We start from the raw sequence: 24,634 nt of genomic DNA, 5'->3' as shown, positions 1-24,634 counted from the left end.
ATTAGCTTAACAGTATTTTAAATATTTTTGAAGATTATGACTGGATAGTTACTGTATTATTTGAGTAAATCATTTCTCTTTTCCCTTAAAATCTACTTAATCTCTAATGCTAGATGGGATTAAAAAGGAAGTAAGTACTCTGCCTTCTCTAGGATCTCAGACCCAAGAGTCAGACAGGACTGAGTTTAAAAGCCTGATTCAGCCGCTTACCAGCAGAGTGATATTGGTTGGACCAATCCCCTCATTATTAAATGGGGATCATAATGGTAGTATCTGTCGCACAGGGTTTATGAGAATTAAACATTTAACTAAATCTTGCTGGTTGAAAGTGTAGGCTCCAGAGCCAAAGTGCTACTCTGCAGCTCACTAGCTGTTTGATCTTGAGCAAATTGCTTAACCTCTCTGAGCCTTAATTTTCTCATCTACAAAATGCAGATAATAATAGTATTTGCCCCCTAGAAATGTGAGGACTAGAAGAGCCAATTCACATGAAGTATTTAGAGTAATGGCTGGCCCAAATTGACCGCCAAACAAATATTACCTATATATACATGTTATTTGTAGTATGTTTTACTACAAATAGTTTCAGGCTTTGTTACAAGTGCTTGGTAATGTAAAGAAAATATACAAAGATGCTTCGTGGGCTAAATTCAAATGCATTAAAATTGCATAATTAAATCTGGAAAAAAAAAAGAAGTAAAGTATACCACAATATCTGGTAGTATGAAAGAAAAGACTTTCTAACTTCTGCACATTTACTAAAATCATATTTGCAAGGTGCTTTAAAGATAAACAATTTGAGCATCACACTATTTCTATTAAAAATGTATACTATTTATAAATAACAAATAGGTATTTCTGCAATTCAATTAACAGCAATTATTCAGCACAGCTCTAAAGTGAAGCATCTATTAGCAGACCTCCTGCTAGCTGAGTCACTCGATGACCTTTAGCTGCTCAGCAGAGCACTTCAAGGTTGTAGGGAATCCATAGCCAAAACTCCTTAATTTTAGCGGGAACAGATTTTGGGGATCTTTGATACCAGGGCCCCCTCTGGCTGGTTTATTTCAGTCTGAACTTTTGTCTCCTTTGAGCAGGGAGTAGGACAGGAATTGCCCTAGGACATAACAAGGGGGAAGTGGGGATAGGTGAGCATAATCCACCGAGAATACCCAGGCAATAACCCAAAAGTTCATGGCATACGAATGATAGTATTAGAAGTAACCTCACATCCCAAGAAGCAGGCTCCTGCCACATCCCTGTCGAGGGATATGGGCCTGTTAGTCCTGTTGGGATTATGCTGAGTCAGTCAGACATTTTTGTATTGTCACCATCCAGAGGTCACTGATGGGGATTTGTTTTTCTATATAAAGTTTATGGATACACAAGAAAAGAAAAGGTATTTGTCACTGTTTAAATTCCTAATGCCTTTCCCAGTGCCTTAACCGCAGGAAGTGCTGAATCAGTAAATTGAATAATTAAATTAGATTCTGCACTAAATATGATGTTACCTTGCAATGTTAACTTCACTTGGCACCTTTTAATTCTTTGTTTGTGAATGACGATATATTTAAAATAAATTTCTTGGGATGCCTGGGTGGCTGAGTTGGTTAAGTGTCTGCCTTCAGCTCAGGTCATGATCCCAGGGTCCTGGGATCAAGTCCCTCATTGGGGTCCTTGCTCAGTGAGGAGCCTGCTTCTCCCTCTGCCTGGCAGCTCCCCCTGCTTGTGCTCGCTTGCTCTCTCTCTCTCTCTCTCTGGCAAACAAACAATGATTAAATAAAATCTTTTTAAAAAATAAATAAAATAATAAATAAATAAAATAAAATAAAATAAATTTCTACCAATGTTTAGCTCACACTGTGGAAACTCTCATGTACCTGAGATGAAACAGATGTGATTCTGGTGGAAGACTCAGAAAGTTCTCATGGTAGAGAAAGACATAAAGTCAACCAACTTTAATGCAAGGCAAAATGAAATCAGCTCTGTGATGGAGCATGTGTCATGATTCATCTTGACCAGGAGAGCCAAAATGCTCCAGAACATTTAAAATTTTAACACATGCCCAGAGGTCCTTTTTTACCCTTTGTTGAGCACGTGGGCATTCTCTATAGTCCATCAACTCTCTAGCCAACTGGACTAACTAGCCTCAATTATGCATGTATAATATAGAACTAACTGGATTTCTGCATCAATTTAGTCCTTCAATGATTCAAGGAATATAAGTATTTAGTATGTTCCTGGCACAGAGGCTGACAATGGAGATTCATGAAAAAAGTAGAAATAGTTCTTGCTCAAGAAGATGATAGCCTGATGTAGAAAATACCTATAATATAAACTGGGAAACATACTAGAATGAACGTAAAAGATTATAATGTGGCCAATCAAATAGAGGGTCAAAGAAGACTTTTTAAAGGAAGTTCCACTTAAGCTAAACCTTGAAGGAAAAATAAAAATAGAAGTTAGCCAGATAAAGAGTGGAGGAGAGCATCCAGACAGAAGTAAAAGCATGTGTGTATGAAGGCCCTAAAGTAGAAAAGATCTTGATACCTTCTAGAACCTGAAAGAAGTCAATTGTGACGGGTGTTTAATGATAGGTTAATGAATGACATGAAATGATATTGTCAAGGTAAGTGGTGCCAGATCATGCAAAGCCTTGTTGACCATATTTGAAGATTTGTTGTTTTATTTCAAGTGCAACACAAAGTTATTGCAAAATTTTCAGCATGGGAGTGACACGATCAAATTAGTCATTTTCAGAAGATCATTTGGCTGCTGTGAAGAAAATGCATTGAAGGGGCATGAGTGGGAGCAGAGATCAGTTAGGTGTTACTTGCAGAAGGTCAAGAAAAATGGATGGAATTGAGCTATATGTTGGAGAAATAATTGGTACCACTTATTGATCTAGATGTGGAATATGTCTAAGGATGAGGCCCAATTATCTAATGGAGCAATTGAATGGATTAGGGTGCCATCTATGAGACTAGGAAGACTGGGGAGGAACCCCTGTGGGGAGATTAGGAATTCACTTTTGGACATGTTGAAAAGACTGTGATGCATTTGAAAAGGAGATCTAGGAGGCAGAACTGGAAGATATCTGTCTAAAATCCCTGTCAAGATAATATTCTGAATTTACCCTATATTTTGTCAAATATCCGGAATTATGGGGAAATATCTGAATATTGACTTTCTCACTTTTCATTAATAATCTTTAATATAAAGATAATGAATATGGCTATATTAGCTATTTTGAACAGTTATAATAAAAATAAGAATCTATTTTGTAGATATTCTTAATGCCCAGACTATTTTAGTTTTGGGATTGTTTTTGGTTTTGTTTATTTGTGGGTTTTTTTCTAGTTATATAGATACAGTGTTAAGGGATCCTTGAAAAATAATTTGTGATAGAGTTAAATGTATGGTTTTCTAATTCTATACCCTTGAGTGTATTCCATAATTGTACAAAGTACTAATTCCGAAATGACCTTCGATGTATGTGATTCTGTCTCTATAGTAGTGCTGATCTTCTCAATATTCAACTAGAATTATCTGGCTGGTAATTTATGGCCAGGTATTTCAGTAATAAATATTTGAGTAATATCCATTAATAATTTAGAATGCCTTTTCTTAACAATATGTAAAAATTTTCCTAAATTCACAGTTACAGATTTGGTCATTGCAAGCAGCTGGGGTGTCTGTTTGTGGACAGTTTAGGAGAAAAAATGGGTGATCATGTATAGGAAGTAGCGATTAGGCAAATTCATTTAAATTTGCCAAGCAACCAAAAATACACAAGGAAGAAAATCTGAAGTGGGCATGTGGTTTCCCAGGAAATTGGTTTATAATAAAAGTTTTTCTAGTAACTTTCCTAAGAACACACTAAGTCATAATTTCTAAGAAGCTATATAATTAAACATGTGCAGACTTGTTCCTGTGGCCTGAGCCAAGGAAGCCTAAACCTATATAAGAAACAAGATGTCTTCTTTTAAGATGTTCTTATTGCTTAAGGATTATACAACTAGGTTAAGGCCAGCTTCTAAAATTGAAAATATTAAGGCCATAACGTTGTTCATATCCAAAAATAGATTTGCTTGTGGCTTTATTTTAGCTACCTTATTAAAACTGAAAAAGTGATAAGGTCCATCTAGCAAAACATTTCTGCAATTCTTTATTATTTAAAAAACATATTTTTTAAAGATTTTTTAATTTTTTCACAGACACACACACACATACACACGTTGCAGTTCCATAGGTCTGTAATAGTGCGAACTGAAAATGCCATGATGATTATAGCTCTCATCTTTCTATAAGAAGTAAAAATAAGTATAAAATACCCTGACTATAAGAGTCATTACACAAATGGCTATTTATAATGTGTATACTTCAATCATTGGAAAAGCCACATGTGTAGTTAGTGGTAAGGTTCCCGGACATCTTTAAGTAGCTGTGGGTCCCAAAATAAGTATTGTAACCTCTCTGTGCCTCAACCTTCCTCATCTGCAAAATCGATAAAATCTGAATATCTAATTTATAAGTTTATTTTCAGGATAATAATTGTAAATTTTAAATACATGTTTATACTACTTTTACTCTTTTTATTATCATAATTGGCTAAAATTTTATTTAAAAAAGCAGAAAAGCACATACTCATCCCAGTGCTTTCTTTTTTTTAATTTAAATTCAATTAGCCAATATATAGTACATCCTTAGTTTTTGGTGTAGTGTTCAATGATTCATTAGTTGCATATAATACCCAGTGCTCATCACATCCCCGGTGCTTTAAAAGAGCCTCTTCTAGTATTTTATAAAACCTTGTTTTTTAGTATTATTTGTTGACTATTTGTTGACTATTATTTGTTGACCATCTATTAAAATAAATTAAAAGTTAATTAAAATTTCTTAATATTCAGCAATTCCTGATATTTATGCTCCACCTGCCATTATTGTGGTGTCCATATCTTCATTATGTCTTGTCTGATCTACTACAATAGACCATTGCCAATCCCTCCCTCCCTGCTTATATGCTCTTCCTAGAAAAATTTTGCAAAACTCACAGCTCTATTCATTGTTTTCCCCTGCTTAGAAGTCTCTAGTGGTTCTTCACTGCCATTAGGTAAAAATCTAAATTTCTTGCCATAGCATTTCATGCCCCCTATGATCTCCCTCTCCTCCAGGGACAAAATTCCGCCTCAGCTTTCTCTTCTGTCTTCTCTCATTCATGCGTCTCCACATCCAGGGAAGCCAGACTCTGTACAATTTCTTAAACATGGGTCATACTCTCCTGCCCTTAGGGCTTTGCTCATCCCATTCCCACCTTTGGAATGACTTTCTTTACCACTATGACCACTGCCTGTCAGAATCATATCCATCTCCCAAAAGCCAAGCCGGTTCAGTTTTATCTCCTTACAAAACTGTCAGAGACTGATGGAATTAGAAGCAATCTTTCACTTCTAAGGACTTCAGAAGTGCTTCTGCTTTCTCTCTATTCCTACTTTTGTTACCATGCGATCCAAGCAGCCCATACGTGTAGGAGGGATAGGTATCAGCAACCTAAGTTAAGGAGATAAACAAGCTGCTAATTCTCACACTTAAGACACTGAGATTATGATTCCTGCCCCGACCTGTGCATATTGGAAGCATTTGATTAATGCTGAAAATACAAGCCCTAGATTTAGTCTGTGACCAAACTCTGAGCAGTAAATGGGAGGAATTGGGGTAGAGAGATGGAGGAGAATCCAAGACAGATCATGACCATCACTGCAGTATGGCAAGCAGAAAAAGGAATGGCTAAGATGTAAAAGGAATTATTTTATTGCCAGGAGTAAAACCCTTGCATTGGCCCCCTTTTTTTTCAAACTTTATTGTAACTATCTGTTCAAGAGATTGGGACAAAACAGTATTTGAAGCATCTAACACTTTGCTTAAAAGGCTGATTTAGCAAAAACCAGTTTCCAAATTACTGAGGATTTTTATTTTATTTTTTCTTAATAGCCTACTTAACAGTTTTATTGTCCAGCTTGGTTAAATTTTAATATGGCAAACATCCAGTATTACGGACAGAGAATTTCTCAGATATCTAACTTGAATGAAGTTTATGACTTGTCTCTATCTGCATACTCAGTTTTGTTTTGTTTTTTTTCTAATCTGTCCTTGTTCTGCCATCTACTCTTGTCTCCTCTCTCTGACACTAATGTGGCTGGAGTGAACTTCCTCCGAGTTGATGTGAAGCACTCATCTGACAGTTTTCAGAGATGATTACTTGGTAAATTATTCAATGACTTGAATTTTAGCATGTAGGCCTAGAGCTGCAGGTAATGAGAAAACAATAAGTGCTCCGTGAACATTTGAGTGTACTGAGATTTTAGTTGAAAAGATTGCCAGCCCTGAAACCATTCTTTTTAGTCCCTCTGTCCATCTATAGCTTTGCTGATGGCGTTCCCTAAGAAGCTGAGCTACTATCAACTGATCACGATAAGTTGGAAGTGTTTAGGAGAGCAAAGTTTTCAGATGTCCACAATTCAGCTGCTCATACCCAAGCAGTTCACCAGGCCCCTGGGTCAAAACTGAGCACAAAGGTTATGCAACTGCTTTGATTACTGGCATCCAACTATGAACTGCATCAAGAGACACCATACTTTCCCCCCTTTCTTACCATGGGGTAAATTATAATGTGTGTTAATTTTTAATACATATGCAAGTGTGTCCCTGAATGCAAGATACAGTTTACTCTCTATTTAGGCCCATGTCCTGGGCTCTGAGTTCTAAGTGGCAGGTAGACCTATCCGTGGTGAAGGACCATTTTGAATAATGGTTTGATTCTTAATAAGCACAAATGGCAAATTCAGCTCTTTGGCATGAGGTCTCAAAACACAACATTTTCCTTTTAGGGCTGAAATTTTTCAGGCCTTTTGAATTACCAAAATTGTTCCCTTGAGTACACAGGGAAATTTGCTTGATTGCATGTGCAGTGAAACCTCTTACTGAAGTATAATATTTATAGTCAAAGAGAAAATGCCTCTATATTAAGCAAGAGAACCAGTCTTCTTGGAAAAATATTGTGCCTCAGTCACCACTCTCTGTCCCCCAAAAGAACAAATCCTTTTTTTAAATTGGACAAAGCACAACACATTTGATGAGTTCACCTCGTTCTGAGGAACTTTCTATAGAATTTCTTGAATATGTACATGGTTAGTCCCTAATTATTTCTGGATAAAAGACATATCCTTGTAGACTGTGAGGCTCTTTCTCTGAGCTAGTATTTGGTCAGTCTTCATAATGTATCTGTAAAAAGCTCTCTCCTGAAATCTTGTAGACAGTTTTTATTCATGAAAAAACAAACTACAGATATGGCCACTGTAATCTCTCTGTTGTATACCTTCTACATTAGAGGAGAGTAAAACAGTTGATTACATTTGCTAAATCCTTTTGGAAATTAAGGAATGATGCCACTCCTCTCATTTGCCTTTTCAGGCTAACATGTGGCCATTGTTTCTTTCCTTAGTTTATTTCTTTGCTGTTTAGAGCTAGCTCATAATTTTTTATGGAATTTGTGATTAATGGCTCCTTAACAAATCTTTAAAGTCAAAATTATTTTACCATGAAAACTTCAGATTTCAAAAATGCATTGTAGTAGGTAGGTGTAGCTTTGATTTTTTTTTTGACATTTATAAAACAAAAGTTTTATAATTCACACAGAAAACACTATTTACCTAGCTGTAAATATTTGCTGAGGTAAATACCTATATAGCACTTTTTAAAGTTTTAGAAGGAAATGTGTTGCCATGGTAAATACTGTGACTATAAATCTTTCCATTTTATGACCAGTAGCAAAGCAATTTTATTGGGATTTGGACAGCACCTTAGTTTAAACCCTTCCTTTACCTAACTGTTAAGTGGGAATATTAAGTGGCTGCCTTGGTTATTGTGAGAATTTAATGAGATCCCAGGTACATGTTAGTGCCCAAAAAGTTTAAAGTATTGCTCTTCGTTATTTACTTTTTTAAGAAGCAAATACATGCAGAAAATAATCATCCATTCACTCAATAAATATTTTATTTCAAAAACATTTATTAAGCCAAGCAGTTCAAAGTGCTAAATCAAAAGAATGTCAATAAGAAAAGAAGTGTTGGCTTTTCTCCCAAATACCTTCTTAATATACAGGCATTCATCTTAGACTAAAATAACAGTCCTCTTTTGGCTAAGACTAGCTTCATGCTAAATTCATTGCAGTCCCCTAACTAAATCCATTTTTGTTCCCTAACTCATCAACCAGCATACATTAAATTCTCCTCCTTCTATGGAATATCAAGATCCAATAAAATTAAAGATTGTGGTATTTTTTATTCATGAACCATGATTCCAGGTGCCATTAGCTGTCAGTCAAAAGCCTTGTACTACACGGGCTTTGTCTCTGAGCATAATTCAATTGGAGCTAGATACCTTGGACACTTTATCCCTTATAGAAAAGTTAATAAGAGAGAGAAAATCTCTACTTTTAAACTCCATAAAAAATGCCAACTTAAGGATTTGTAAACATGAAATATGTTATGGGTTAGCCAGTTATGAGATCCTACCAAGAATCCACTGAAAGTTGGAAATTTGCACAATAAAGAAGATCTTAGGAAAAGCTGAAAATTATCAGTAAAGTTAAAAAGAGAGTAGGGGCACCTGGGTGGCTCAGTCGGTTAAGCGTCTGCCTTCGGCTCAGGTCACGATTTCAGGGTCCTGGGATCAGGCCCCCCATTGGGCTCCTTGCTCAGCAGGGAGCCTGCTTCTCCCTTTCCCTCTCGCTCTGCTGCTCCCCCCGCTTGTACTCTCTCTCTCTCTGTCAAATAAATAAATAAAATTTAAAATAATAATAATAATAAATAAAATAAAAAGAGAGCAGTTAGGAAGAAGGAAAAAGTAAAAATAAGAAAGGAAACAAATGAGACACATTTATCTAGGCAAGTCAGTCCCTGATAGTCATGAATGAAGAAAACATATAGAGTTTGTTCAGTATTCACCATTAATCTTAGGAAGAAAGACTTCAATAGTTGCTTCCCAGGAACCCAAAAATATTTGCTGAATATTTATGAGCAGCTGAGTCATATGAGAAAATTTAGCCTTCATAGATCCACTCATTTGAATAAACTGAATGTGGTACCTGCCAGTTGTTTAAAATCATAATAATGTTGATGTGCAATAATTCTTAAGTGTCAAATATTCTAACATCTCAAAATGTACACACTCATTTATGTATTTGGCAAAACTGTAACAAACACCTTTTACTTAGGCAACTACAAGTTGGAGATAGAGACATGATGTGCCCTCAAGGGAGATAGTGGTCCCACTATAGTGTGTGGAGTGTGCATGAGTGTAATAATTCTAGTACCACCAGATAAACATAGACACAAGTTTTTACAAGGACCTCAGTTTCTGCTTCAGTGCTCTGGGAAGAAACAGCTTTCCAACACTGGTGACAGCTGTTCACTTGGGAGACTGCCCCATTCACTGGATTCCCCCCCTCCCAAAACTGAACTGAAAGCTGGAATTCCTTTGAAGTTGTCTATTAATGTCATTCCTGCCCTCTCCAGCTACGATGGACAACTCTTCATGGGACAGCCCTTCATTCATTTGTAGGACACTGTCAAGTATCCATTTAGACCTCTCTCCTTTAGACTAAGGAATCCTCATTTATTAACCATTCCTGATACATCATGATTTTCAGATCCTCTATTTTACTGTTTCCATCCTATGAACTTTCTCCAGTTTGGCAATATCCCACCTAAATAACAATATACAGAATTATATAGAGAGATCCCTTGATATGTTTGTTAGTACAGACCATGGTAAATAGAGTTTTGTATATGAGCTCCATACTTTATTTAATATAATGTAAAACTGTGTTAGCTTTGTTTTTAAGACCTTTTTGTTGGTTCTATCCAAATTACATATATACATATGTAAATATTTCATATGAACTACTGGATTTTATATATATTACATTCTATCTTACAATAATTGATTTTTGATGTACATTTATAAATTTATATTTATCTCTATTAAGTATAAGACTGTTGGACTGAGCATAGCATCTAGACTTATTGATATCATTCTTGATAGTAATTTAACCATTCCTCATATTAGTCATCCTTTACTCATTTGTGTCCATTACAAGTGACCTAAAGGCAGATAGATGATAGATGGAATAATCAGAAATAAGATGGAATTGGTCAGGGACACATGTTGCCCAGTTCACATAGATATGAAAATGAATCCCACAGATATAAGGAAAGACTGAGCATAAAAATAACAGATAGAGAAAAAAAGAGTGCCTGTTATTTTGAGTCATTATATTGTACACCTGAAACTAATATAACACGTTAATTATACTTCAAAATACTAATAATAATGTTTATAGGCAAAGTTTTCCATAAAGCAGATTGTATGTACTCCTAAAGAAACAGTTTCCAGGTTATGAGGACAGAGTAATCTTATCTGCTCACAGAAATTCTCTCCTCCAATAACTCACAAAATGAACAACACATAAGGGAGATCACTAACAACAACATCAAAATTTTTTTTCTAACAGTGATGAAAGAAGGAGTGAAGCACAACTGAATATGATACTCTTAAAAAACTGTAACGAAGGACAGAAACAGTTATAGATAGACTTAGAAAGGTTCAGATGCTACCCCATTCCCATTCCCTTCCTGAAATTCGGTGACTGACAAAATCCTGAGACTTCTCAGAGATTCAGGTAAATCTGGAGAAGAGTACATTGAGCTGGTAGCCTTACCTTTTTTCAAAGAGTAGTTGAAACTTGAAATTTGCTGTTGGGAGAATCTAAAGTGGGGGAAGTGAGCAGTAATGCTGATATTCTCTAATGGAAGTTAAGGTTCTGTAACCACACCCTGAATTAGAGGAATTACCCAAGTATATGTATCTTGGTCTAGGACAAGAATCTCAAAGATAGCAGAATTGGGGTGTTCTAAGAAAAATAGCACACTTGACTATAGCCTCTACTGAGGTCTCCACGAATTCCTTCCCCAGTTGTTGCCTCATGTGCTGAAGTGATTAGAACACAAAATATCTAGACCCTCCCATATGACTCAGAAGGAAAAACAAAATGTTTATAGGTGTAAATGAAAAAAGTAAACTAGTCACATATATTATATCAGAACAAAGAACGTCTGCTTGAACTGCCCAATCATGAGCAGGATGGAAACATTTTAATAACTCTGTAAACATACCACAATCAAAACAACAACAAAAAAGCATTGTCATTATCTAATTTAGTAAGCACTTACTGTATGTTAGGCACTTACATAAAGATAGCACTTACTGTATGTTCTAAGTGTTGTGTATATATCTATATCTATATATCTCTTTTCTTCCCTGTAGGAATTCCAATGTGCTACTTTTATTACATATGCAGATATGTGATTCAATAACTTGCCTGAAATTACACAAATAGTGACAGAGGCAGGATAGAATTGTCTGGCTCCAGAATTCATGCTATTACCCCTAGGTGATCCTGGTCTTTATAAACTGCAAATAAAAGGAAGAAAGAAATAAGAAAAATAGCTCAAACTATAATTCAAGGAACAGAAAGAAATTACTCATGATTCATGCTATAGAAAAACTTAAGAAAATAAATTCAGTAAAGTAAGTGTTGAAAGACAAAATGATAAAACTACAGACTGAGTGCAAAGAAAAATTGCAGACCTGAGGAATCCAATAAAGGGCCTAATAGCATCTTTACAGAACTCATGAATATATCATAAACAGTAAGAAAAAAAATAGATGTCACTGAAGTTAGTGAAAGAGCAAAGCTTGAGATAGTCATAGTGAACATAAGGTTTTAAAAATAAATAAATAAAAGGAGAAAGGAGTATTCTTTTTTTTTGCATTTTTTTATTTTATTATGTTATGTTAATCCCATACATTACATCATTAGTTTTTGACGTAGTGTTCCATGATTCATTGTTTGCATACAACACCCAATGCTCCATTCAATACATACCCTCTTTAATACCCATCACCAGGTTAACCCATCCCCCCACCCCCCTCACCTCTAGAACCCTCAGTTTGTTTCTCACAGTCCATAGTCTCTCATGGTTCGTCTCCCCCTTCGATTCCCCCCCTTCATTTTTCCCAGAAAGTAATATTCTAAAGTTACATCAAACAGGCACTGCAGAGTTTTCAGAAAAAAAGCTGGTGGCTCAGGGTGTCCAGACAAGGCAAGGATTCAAAAAATATATTGTCAGCCATGCAAACTTTCTATAAAATATGCTATCACAGTCATTGCTTACATTGTTCCAGACATAAGTTTGATTATGAATTGAAAAAATGAAAAATATCCTTATTTGTGATGATAAACCAAAGGAAATCATCCAAATATTATTTAAAACAATAAAAGAATTGAGTAAGGTAGCTAGGTATAAAATTAATGTATAGAAATCAATCAGCAGGGGCGCCTGGGTGGCTCAGTCGATTAAGCTGCTGCCTTCGGCTCAGGTCATGATCCCAGGGTCCTGGGATCGAGCCCCATGTCCGGCTCTCTGCTCAGCAGAGAGCCTGCTTCTCCCTCTCCCTCTGCCTGCCACTCTGCCTACTTGTGCTATCTCTCTGTCAAATAAATAAATAAAATCTTTAAAAAAAAAAAGAAATCAATCAGCGATATATCCATGTATATAAACACAGTAACCAATTAAAGATCTAGTGGAAGAAAATATACCATTTGCAATAGGAACAAAAATGATAAACACTTAAGAATAAGCTTTTTGATAACATGTGCAATCTATATAAAGGTAGCTTTAAAATGTTACTAAGGAATATATAAGATGGGAACACCATTTTATATCATTAGAAAGGAACACACAGCATTTAAAAATGTCAATTTTAACTTTTATGCTAAAAATTTAAACAAAAATACTAATAAAAAAATTGAACCAGAAAAACTTATTCTAAAGTTTATATGGAAAAATTAATAAGCAAGAATAGTGAAGAAAATTCAGAAAAAGAAAAATAATGAGGTATGTCCAGGCTAGCCATGTACTAAAACATATTATAAAGCTGTGATAATTAAAAAATTAAAAAGATATATCAAAATAAAAGACTGAAAAATCCAAAAATAGATAATGAACATCAAGAAATTTAATATATGATAAAGGTGGCATTTTGAGTGAGAAGGGAAGACAGTTTACTAAGTCATATTGGAAAAAAATGCATCTATCTTTAAAAATAATTAATTAATAAAATTGTATCCCTATTTCATAATCTAAACCCAAATAAGTTGTCACTCTAATTTTTATACTTAAAAATGAAAAATAAATCCATAAAGGTAGAGATGGGTAAATTGAACTGGAGTAAAATTAGGAATTTTGTTGATTAAAAGAGAGGGAAAAAGAAAGCCATAGAGTGGAGAAAGTGTTCCCAATAAAACTATCACACTTCAGTACAATAGTTGATCCTACTCCTAATGAAAAAACTGTAAATTAAAGTACAAGATACCATTTTCCATCTGTCAAACTGTCCACATTCAAAAACTGTGACAACGTACTGTATTGACAGGTGTGGAGAAGGAGGCTGCTTCACACATTGCTGCAGAGTATACACTGCTCCATTATCTTAAAAAGCAGTTTTAAAATACCTCCAGCTTGTTAAATGCTCAAACCATTTGGTGTTGTGATTAGCAATTCTACTTCTAGGAATTCATCCTATAAATGAACTTGTGTATGTGTGAAATGAAGTTAATTGCAACAATAGCTCTAGTATCAAAAAATGCAAACAACCTAAATGACAAAAGAAGAATGGCTACAATTATAGTACATCCCTATAATATCATGCCAGTTATCTGTTTAAAAAATGAGGAGTAAAGAATGGATTCAAACTTAAGTGACCATCAACTTAAGATAGACTGCTATATGCAGAAGATGTTATATATAAACCTTCAATCAAAAACTGGTAAAAGATATGCAAAAAGTAAAGAGAAAGGAATTCAAGTATATCACTTGAGAAAACCAACTCATGGAGAGAGAAAAGAGAAGGGAAGAAAGGGACAGAGACGATCCCCAAAAACAAATACCAAAAAAAAAAAAAAGAAAATGGCAATAAATACATACCTATCAATAATTACTTTGAATAGGGGCGCCTGGGTGGCTCAGTTGGTTAAGCGACTGCCTTCGGCTCAGGTCATGATCCTGGAGTCCCGGGATCGAGTCCCACATCGGGCTCCCTACTCAGCGGGGAGTCTGCTTCTCCCTCTGACCCTCTTCCCTCTTGTGCTCTCTATCTCTCATGCTCTCTCTCTCAAATAAATAAATAAAAACTTAAAAAAAAAAAAAGACAGGGAGAGAGAGGGAGAGAAGCAGACTCCTGGCTGAGTGTGGAGCCTGATATGGGGCTCAACTACAACCCTGAGATCATGACCTGAGCCAAAATCAAGAGTCAGATGCACCACCCAGGAACCCCAAACAAAATTGACTTTAAAACAAAGACTGTAACAAGAGACAAAGAAGGATGTTATATACTCATTAACGGAGCAATCCAGCAAGAAGACATAACAATTATAAATATTTACACACCCAACATGGGAGTACTCAAATACATAAAGCAGTTAATAACAAATATAAAGGAACTAAATCAATAGTAATACAATAATGGTAGGGGACTTTAACACCACACTTACATCAATGAACAGAAAATCAAGGAAACAGCAGCTTCAAGTGACACTGTGGGCCAGATGGATTTAATAGGTATATTCAGAATATTCAATCCCAAAACAGCAGAATATACATTTTTTTCAAGTGCACATGGAACATTCTCCAGAATAGATCATATATTAGGTCATAAAACAAGTCTCAAGAAATTAAAAAGATCAAAGGCAAACCTTGCATCTTTTTTTACCACAATGCAATGAAACTGGAAAACCACAAGAAAAAATATGGGAAGACTACAAATACACGGAGGTTAAATAACATCTACTAAACAATGAATGGGTAAGCCAAGAAATCAAAGAGGAAATCAAAAAGTACGTGGAAACAAATGAAAATGAAAACACAATGATCCAAAATCTTTCGGGTTGCAAAAGCCGTTCTAAGAGGGACATTTATAGCAATACAGGCCTACCTCATGAAGCAAGAAAATTTTCTGACAACCTAAGCTTTACACCTAACAGAGCTAAAAAAAGAAGAACAAAACCCAAATCCAGCAGAAGGAAGGAAATGATAAAAGATTAGAGCAGAAATAAATGATATAGACACTAAAAAAAAATTAATGAAACCAGGAGCTGGTTCTTTGAAAAAATCAATAAAATCAATAAACCTCTCATCAAACCCATAAAAAGAGAAAGAGAGTGAGAGAGGACTCAAATAAACGAAATCAGAAACAAAAGAAGAGAAATAACAATGGATACCACAAAGGGTTGTAGGAGAATATTATGAGAAATCATATGACAACAAAGTGGACAAGCTAGAAGAAATGGATAAATTCATAAGAAATTTATAACCTACCAATTTCCAATCAGGAAGATATAGAAAATTTGGACAGACTACTGGCAAGGAGATTGAATCAGTAATCAAAAAACTCCCAACAAACAATAGTCCAGGACCAGACAGCTTCACGGGTGAATTCTACCAAACATTTAAAGAAGAGTTAATACCTATTCTTTCCAAAACTTTTCCAAAAGAAGAAGAAGGAAAACTTCCACATTCATTCTATGAGGCCAGCATTACCCTGATTTTAAAACCAGATAAACACATTCACAAAAAAGGGAACTATAGGCCAGTATCTCTGATGAACATAGATGCAAAAATCCCCAACAAAGTATTAGCAAACCAAATCCACAATACATTAAAAAAAAAAAAATCCCACGACCAAGTAGGATTTATTCCAGGGATGCAAGGGTGGTTCAATATTTGTGAATGAACATGATACATTACATCAATAAGAGAAAGGATAAAATCATATGATCATTTCAAGAATTCAGAAAGAGCATTTGACAAAGTACAATATCCATTCATTAAAAAAACCCTCAAGAAAGGTTTAGAGGGAACATACCTCAATATAAGAAAGGCCTTATATGAAAAACCTACATTAAATATCTCACTCAATAGGGAAAAATTGAGAGCCTTTACCTTAAGATCAGGAACAAGACAAGGATATCCACTCTTACCACTTTTATTCATAGTAGTACTGGGAGTCCTACCCACAGCAATCAGATATGAGAAAGGAATAAAAGGCATCCAAATTGTTAAGGAAGAAGTATAACTTTCACTATTTGCAGTGACATGATACTATATATAGAAAACCCTAAAGACTCCACCAAGAAACTACTGGAACTGATAAATAAATTCAGTAAAGTCACAGGATACAAAAACAGTGTACAGAATTCCATAGCATTTCTATACACTAATAATGAAGCAGCCAAAAAAGAAGTTAAGAAAACAATCTCATGTACAATTGCACCAAAAAGATTAAAATACCTAGGAATAACTTAACGAAAGAAGTGAAAGACCTGTTCTCTGAAAACTATAAAACATTGATGAAAGAAATTGAAGACAACACAAAGGAATGGAAAGACATTCCATGTCCATGGACTAGAAGAAGAAATATTCTTAAAATGTCTATACTATCCAAAACCTTCTATAGATTTAATGCAATCCCTATCAAAATACCAACAGCATTTTTCACAGAACTAGAACAAACAATCCTAAAATTCGTATCAAACCACAAAAGACTTCAAATAGCTGAATTAATCTTAAAAAAGAAAAACAAAACTGGAGGTATCACAATTTCAGACTTCAAGTTATACCACAGAGCAGAAGTAATCAAAACAGTGTGGTACTGTCACAAAAATAGACACATAGGTCAATAAAACAGAATAGAAAGCCCAGAAATAAACCCACAGTTATATGGTCAGTTAATCTTCAACAAAGGAGGCAAGAATATGCAATAAGAAAAAGACAGTCTCTTCAACAAATGGTGTTGGGAAAACTGGACAGCTATGTGCAAAAGAATGAAACTGGACCACTTTCTTACACCATACACAAAAATAAACCCCAAATAGAATAAGAATCTAAATGTGAGACCTGAAACCATAAAAATCCAAGAAGAGAGCACAGGCAGTACTTACTCTGACATTGGTCATAACATCTTTCTAGATATGTCTCCTGAGGCAAGGGAAACTAAAGCCAAAATAAACTATTGGGATTACATCAAAATAAAAAGCCTCTGCACAGCAAAGGAAACAACCAACAAAATTAAAAGACATCCTACTGAATGGGAGAAGATATTTGTGAATGAGATACCTGATAAAGTGTTAATATCCAAAATATGTAAAGAACTGATACAACTCAACCCCACGAAAACAAGCAATCCAATTTAAAAATGGGCAGAAGACATGGACAGATATTTCTCCAAAGAAGAAATACAGATGGCCGGCAGACACATGAAAAGATGCTCAATATCACTCATCATCAGGGAAATGCAAATCAAAGCTACAATGATATATCACCTCACACCTGTCAGAATGACTAAAATCAAAAACATGAGAAACAACAGGTGTTGGTGAGGATGTGGAGAAATAGGAACGTTCATGCACTGTTGGTGGGAATATAAACTGGTGCAGCCACTGTGGAAGATAGTATGGAGTTTGCTCAAAAAATTAAAAATAGAACTACCTTATGATCCAGCAATTGCACTGCTGGGCATTTATCCAAAGAATAAAAAAACACTTATTTAAAGATTTACATGTACCCCTTGTTTATAACAGCATTATTTACAATAGCCATGATATGGAAGCAACCTAAGTATCCATTGATAGATGAATGAATAAAGAAGATGCGGTGAGGGTGCCTGGGTGGCTCAGTCAGTTAAGCATCTGCCTTCAGCTCAGGTCATGATCCTGGGGTCCTGGGATTGAGCCCCACTCTGGATCCCAGCTCAGTGGGGAGTCTGCCTGTCCCTCTCCCTCTGACCCTCCCCACCTGCCCCCCCCACTTGTGCTCTCTCTCACTATCTCTCTCTCTCTCTCAAATAAATAAATAAAATCTTGAAAAAAAAGATGTGATGAATATATATAGAGAGAAAGAATGTTATTCAGCCATAAAAAAGAATGAAATATTGCCATTTACAATGACATGGATGGATCTAGAGAGTATAATTCTAAGTGACATAAGCCAGTTGGAGAAAGACAAATACCATCTGATTTCATGCATATGTGGAATTCAAGAAACAAAGAAAATGAACAAAGGAAAAATAAGGAGACAAACCAAAAGACAGACTCCTAACTATAGAGAACAAACAGATGGTTACCAGAGGGGAGGTGGGTGGGTGGGAGGGATGAAATAGGTGAAAAGTATTAAAGAATACACTTATCTTGATGAGCACAGAGTAATATATGGAATTGTTAAATCACTGTATTGTACACCTGAACTGAATATAACACTGTATTCTAAGTACCCTGGAATTAAAAAACACTACAGGCATTTAAAATACATGAAGAAATGGAAAGAAATACCACTTGATATATAGCTTGAAAGATGTTTGATTAGGAAGAGAAATGCTGAATGGGTTAGCTTCATTCACTCAACAGACATCTAGTTTACTATCTTTCACATGCGCCAGAATATAGAAATAAGTAAGACATTTCTCTCTCCTTCAGTATCTATTTATAATTACTTGAGCCTTTAAAAGTACAATCGTTCCATCAGAACTGTCTTGAATTATGGTTTTGCACACTGAAATCAGTATGCTATCTGAACAATCTGAAAAGTCTCACTTGAACCAAGATGGATCAAAACTATTGTTTTCCCTGTCTGTCAGGCCTACTCTTCTTTCATAAAAAGAAACTAGACTTTTTTTTTTTTTTTTGGATGGATCTTGTCTTCAGAAACATCAACTGTTTTTTTCTTTGATACTCTATTCATTCCCACGTGTTTGCACTTTGATTTTCTGGTGACTTGAAACAGTGTGTGGTTCTTCTTTAAGAATATAGATGGTTTATTTTTAATCTTTATAATAAAAGAAACCTGGCAAAAGCCAACTGGCTTATATCGATTTTGAAAAGTATTATCTATATCAAAATGCTCTAAATACAAAAAAAAAAAGAATATAGATGTTAGAACAAAAGGTGCTTAATTTTTAGAAGTCTTTTCTCTATGTTAAAGTTAAAATAAGATTGATATTTTTCTTATTTGTTTAGTAGAAAGCTAACTCTCTGAGACTCTGCATTTACATTAACTAAGTAGAGTCTTTTAGGTCTATTATCGCATGGATTTCTTCACTGCTCTAAATAGCACAGTAGTGTATTCATTTGCTTGATTATCTGTCATATACATTTCTACCCTGGATTGTTACTGGCAACAGGCATTTCGGATGGCCCCAGCAAGATTGGTAGTGATCATTTCCTGATGGCTCCATTAGGTCAAACTTCAGAAGAGTTATACTTTGCATGAGTGCTTGGAAGCCAAATTTGACAGTTGAGTGTTTGGCAGCTCACCAACTGTTTGATGAAATTGAATTGCTCCCTTCTAAATCTCTCCTTCAGCGCTTGGAAATTAGTGTCTATTCATTCACAGAAGGCACCATGACCCAATCAATGGGGGAGTCGTGCCTGGTTACTTTCCTCATTAACTTAGTTGGTATAGTTCCTCAATATTGTAAATCACAACTTCTAAAAATTTTACCTGGAACTTTCTCTTGGAACTTTTCTTAAGAAAACTCTTAAAGTTTTCAAAAAGTTAAGAAAAGGACGCCTGGGTGGCTCAGTTGGTTAAGTGACTGCTTTCGGCTCAGGTCATGATCCTGGAATCCCAGGATCGAGTCCGGCATCGGGCTCCCTGCTCAGCAGGAGAGCTTCTCCCGCTTCTCCCTCTGACCCTCCCCCCTCTCATGTGCGCTCTCTCTCTCATTCTCTCTCTCAAATAAATAAATAAAATCTTTAAAAAAAAGTTAAGAAAAACAAAAATCACTGTGGACATTAGTTATAAATTCAATACAGTTTCTCAGGAATAAAACATAACTGTTAAGAATAATACCAGGAAAAAAAATGAAATAGTTAATTGTGAAAAGCTTCAGCTTTGCTCCTGCAATTTATATTCATAATGCCTTTGAGTTAATATCAGTGACATGATTAGATAGACATTTGTTAGAGGGGAGCATTCGATCCATTAGACAATGTTTTAAAAAACAATTTGAGACTTCTGCCTTATTTTTTTCTATCTTGGTTCTCAAGTCCTAGCACTAACATTTCATTTTCATGGAGGATATCAGGTATTTTATCAGGAAACAGCCACTTTGGTTTTTCATTAACATGTTCTCAAAATTTGATATGTTAAGATATATAAGAATATAAATTTAGGAAAGGAAATTATAGAGGTTTTCAAGCATCTTCTTTCTATCACCTCTAAAGCCTAGAGTTCTCTAGGACTCAGTGTTGGCACCTCCTTATTTCTCTAGCTTCCTCTCCTCCTACATAGTCTCATCTGGTCCTATGGTTTTAATTTCCATCCCTATACTATATATTTAATATAGTTATCTTCATGCTATATATCTAATAGTCACTTCAAGTTAGCATATACAAATTGTAACTCTTAATTTTATTTTTACCAACCAACCCTCCTGGAGTCTTCTTTAGCTCATTAAATTTATGGCACCTAGTGCTTAGGACAAAAATGTACTAGAAGTTATCCTTGATTTTTCTTTCTTGCCCATACCCGGTATTCAATATATTTACAAACCCTGTCAACTCTACCCTTAAAATAAATCTTGAATTGAGTCACTTTCACTTTCTTTTTATCAATTCTGCTCTTACTGCAATAATTCAAACCACCATCACCTCTTACCCAGACTACTCTAAAAGTATTCAAAGTAGTCTCTTTTTCTCCTTTATATCTTCTACAATCTATTCTCCATACAACAGCCAGAGTGATTTTTTTAAAAACTCAGATTGTATCAACTCAACCTTCTCCTTCAAACTGTGCAGTAGCTTCACTTCCCACTTAAACTCAGGGCTTTACAGTAGTCCACACGCCTCTGGCTATACCTCTTTGACCTCATCTATCCATCTCCCTTCTCCTGGAGGCTTTAGTCATGCTGGCTTTCTTGCTGGGGCTCCACAGTTCTAAACCTATTTCTGCCTGGGGCCTTTGCACTTGCATTTTCTGCCTGGAACACTCTGCTCCATGATATTCACATAGTTTTTCCCTTGCTTTATTCAGGGCTTTATTTTTCCTCATAGCATGTACCTCCACCTGGCATTATATCAAAATTCTACTCATTTCTTTGTGCAAGAATATAAGCCCCAGGAGGACAGAAAGTTTTGTTTTGTTCATTGCTATACCCCCAGGCACCTATAATAGCAGCTCTCACAAAACGCTCAATAAGTTTTTGCACTGAAAAGTGAGAAAAATACTTAAAGTGTTGTAATGCAAAAGAAGTCTGTTCATCTAGAAGGCAGAACTAGGGAGAGTAGGTATTATGGGGTAGCAGATCTTGGCTTAATGAAAAGTAAGCTTTGAGAACAATGAGAACTCCCAGATGATAGAGCACAGGGCCTTGCAACAAACGTGGTGAGCTCTGTTACCACAAGGGTCTCGAAGGATCCTTTTCTAGAGGGGAGCTCCAACTGGATCATCTCACAAGTCCTCTTCACCTCTAAGAGTCTATGCCAGGGGATGGGAGGTAGAGAAACAAAAGCTTTCATTTGATTAGTCGAAGAATATAAACATGAGGCAATTTATTTATAGATACAGATACTTTAGATAACTGCAAAAAGTTCCCCAGAAAAGGCATCAAGTTGTCTCCCACTTCATCCATGATCTATTTGGGGATGCCAGACAGGCTTGTCATTATGTGTATAAGGAGCCTCTCTGGTATACAGAGGGCACCAAGCCACTGACCTTTTGCTGCTTTCTGGCTACTTGCTGTCTCCTGTCAGATGGTAGATATGTGCACTAGGTGCAAATTTACATTCTCTTGAATGTTAGCATTTAAATGAGGAAGCCCCCCAGAACCTTATTGATCTTCCATCCTAAATCATATTGAGGAAAGACTGACCCCATCTATGCTTTTTAGTCTGTAAAGAACTCAGGGAAAGTTATTATGGTGTGAGATATTCAGTAGAAAATTCAAGGAAGAACTTCAAAATTATTCAAAAGTTTATGCTGTTTTTGGAAGAATTTGTCATGGGAAAGAAGGAACAGAGAAATAACATATATCTCAAGCACTTACTGTGTACCGAATGTTTATATCTTCACCATTCACTGAGCTCCGATGCTGTGTGAAGTATTTTGTAAAATTTCATAGTTTATTTGTTGAATGAACTGGATTGAGTATGGTAAAACCAGAAGCCAACAGTATTTTCTTTTCCTTCTGCCCTCCCACAAACCCCTTTGAAGATAAAGTCACCCTTGCCTTTGACACAATCTCAGGCAGGTCACTTATAATAATAATTTAAAGTCTACTTCAATCTAACAATTCCCTAACTTTAATGTAGTTAAATATAAAATAAAATCTCCAAGCCCTTACCTGATTTAAAATGACTCCACCTCCCCAGCTCCACCTTACTGGAGACCAAACACTCTGCAATGAAGAAAGGCATATGATTTGCCTCCTTGCTCAATCTCTTTGTTTTCTCTCTGTGTTTTTCTTTACTTTTCTGGAACAGAACAGGCAATCATGGAAAAAAAGCATAGTTTTACAGGGTGATATAATTATAACCTGGTTTCAATACCCTTAGGATGGCACAGGTGTAATCTCTGGTGCTTTCTCCTTCCTGGGGCTTTTGTGGGTTTCCCTGAGTTCCTGCTGGCAAACAGTAGACTGTGGTTCTGTGGATGGAAGCAGGACTTTCGCTGGATGGGCACATTTAACTCTCTACCTCAGCTCTAGGCGACCAGTGGTCCACCCCTCTATTGAGACACAGGCAGTCCTTTTGCATAAAGTCCTTCTAAATAAGGAAACAACCAGCTTTCCACCTCTAGACCCACATCTAGTCCATGGGAGATAATGTCCCTGGTGTTCAGAGAACTTCAGCTCCGTCCCGTTGCAACATCCAGTCTTCACTCTGCTCCCACGTAGAGCAGCTCCTCTTCAGGTGGAGGAAACTATTCAGATTTTTGATCCTCACGATTCAGGAAATACACATCAGGAGCTCTGAATCAACTCACAGAAAGCCCACCTCTTTAAACTTGAGTTGAAGGGAAAGCATTTCTAAGACTGACAAAACCGGTTTGGGATCACCCCCTTTTCAAATCCTATGTGAATAGTCTGGTACCTTATTTCTGAATGTGGGGCTATTCTGGGAGGTCTTCCAGAAACAACAAGAAGTTGTACTTAGGGTTCTATTCCATGTTTATTTTTTCTTCTAAGCAATTCTATAAGGTAGATAGCTATTATTGCTGTATTTTATAAATCAAAAATTTAAGTTTCAGAAAATTTAAGTTACTTATCTAAGATCATACAACCTACGTTGGTGAGTGGAAAAGATACTGTCTCTGTTTTCACAGCACATATTTCTTTGGGGGATATAAAAAGTATACTAATATATGAGAAAACAAATGCATCCATGTTCATACATACATGCATACAAATTATCAAGTGCTGTGAAGGATGAGAACAGTGTACAATGATGAAAATTACCAGGGAAGTCAGAGAAGGCCTTTTCAGAGAGGTGGTCATTAAACTGAGTCATAGGCATAAGGTTTCCCGAAGTACGTAATTTCCTCATGAAGCATAAGAACATTCCAGGCAGAAACACTAGCAGATACAAGAGTCCTAATGTAAAGAAGAGCCTGGTAGGTAAAGAACAGAACACACAGCAGGACATAGTGAGTGCACGTAAAGTTGCATAAGGCATGGTTGGACAGGTAGGTAATCATGTGTCAGAAGACCAGTGGGAGTTCTTGGAGGTAAAAGCCTAGGCTCCCCTCAACTTTGCAGTACTATCCTACAGCCCATGGAATCAACCTTGGCAGGACTCCTTCTTTATACCTTGTGACACACCTGCCTGTGTCTTTTCTTTCTAGGCTTCTTGCTACCAGCATACATTCATATATTCATATAGTTCACCCTTCAAACCAGTCTCTCATTTCAGTTTATCCTGGAATACTTTTATTAAGTTTAACAAAAATCCTGAACTTAATTACTTGGTTTTGTTTTTCTTTCCTCTCTAATCCAAACCTCTCCCCTCTCTTCCCTGTGAAAGTTGCTGTCAAACCAAGAGTGCTCACTCAAGGAAGCTTAATGGGCAACAACCAAACAACCCACCAACCCAGTCTAAAAGGCCATGTGAATGACAGACCAGTTGTATGGTCTTTAACTCATTTGCTTATGATGCTGCTAGGCTGGAAGGGCTGTATCACTTCTGTTGCCCTTTAGTCTGAGCTCAAGATGAATAAGGACTTTTAGTTAAGTGTGTGTTCCCAAAATTTTAAACTGTAGTTTAGAGAGTTTGATTCATTTTTAGCATTTAAGAGAGTTATAAATATAGATCTCTTTTTCTCTCTCTCATGATTTAAAATTTCTAAAATTCTTCCCTTTGTAGAAAAGCATGCACATCACATGGAAGTTGAAAGCATAGGCCATGAAGTCGGGTGGATCTAGATTCAAATCCTGGCTTTTCGACTTATGAATATATAAACTTCTG

General features: G+C 36.0%; 1 protein-coding gene across 9 annotated transcripts in view; it reads left to right on the top strand.

The window, feature by feature from the left end:
• DLG2 (discs large MAGUK scaffold protein 2) overlaps nt 1-24,634 on the top strand; it is a 1,243,318-nt gene that overhangs the window by 682,249 nt on the left and 536,435 nt on the right. The window lies entirely within an intron of this gene.

Source organism: Eumetopias jubatus, unplaced genomic scaffold, assembly GCF_037043125.1.
Source record: "Eumetopias jubatus isolate StellerSeaLion01/CBP00866 unplaced genomic scaffold, mEumJub1_p1.0 scaffold_13, whole genome shotgun sequence".
Classification (NCBI taxonomy): domain Eukaryota; kingdom Metazoa; phylum Chordata; class Mammalia; order Carnivora; family Otariidae; genus Eumetopias; species Eumetopias jubatus.
This window is presented reverse-complemented; position numbering and strand designations above follow the sequence as displayed.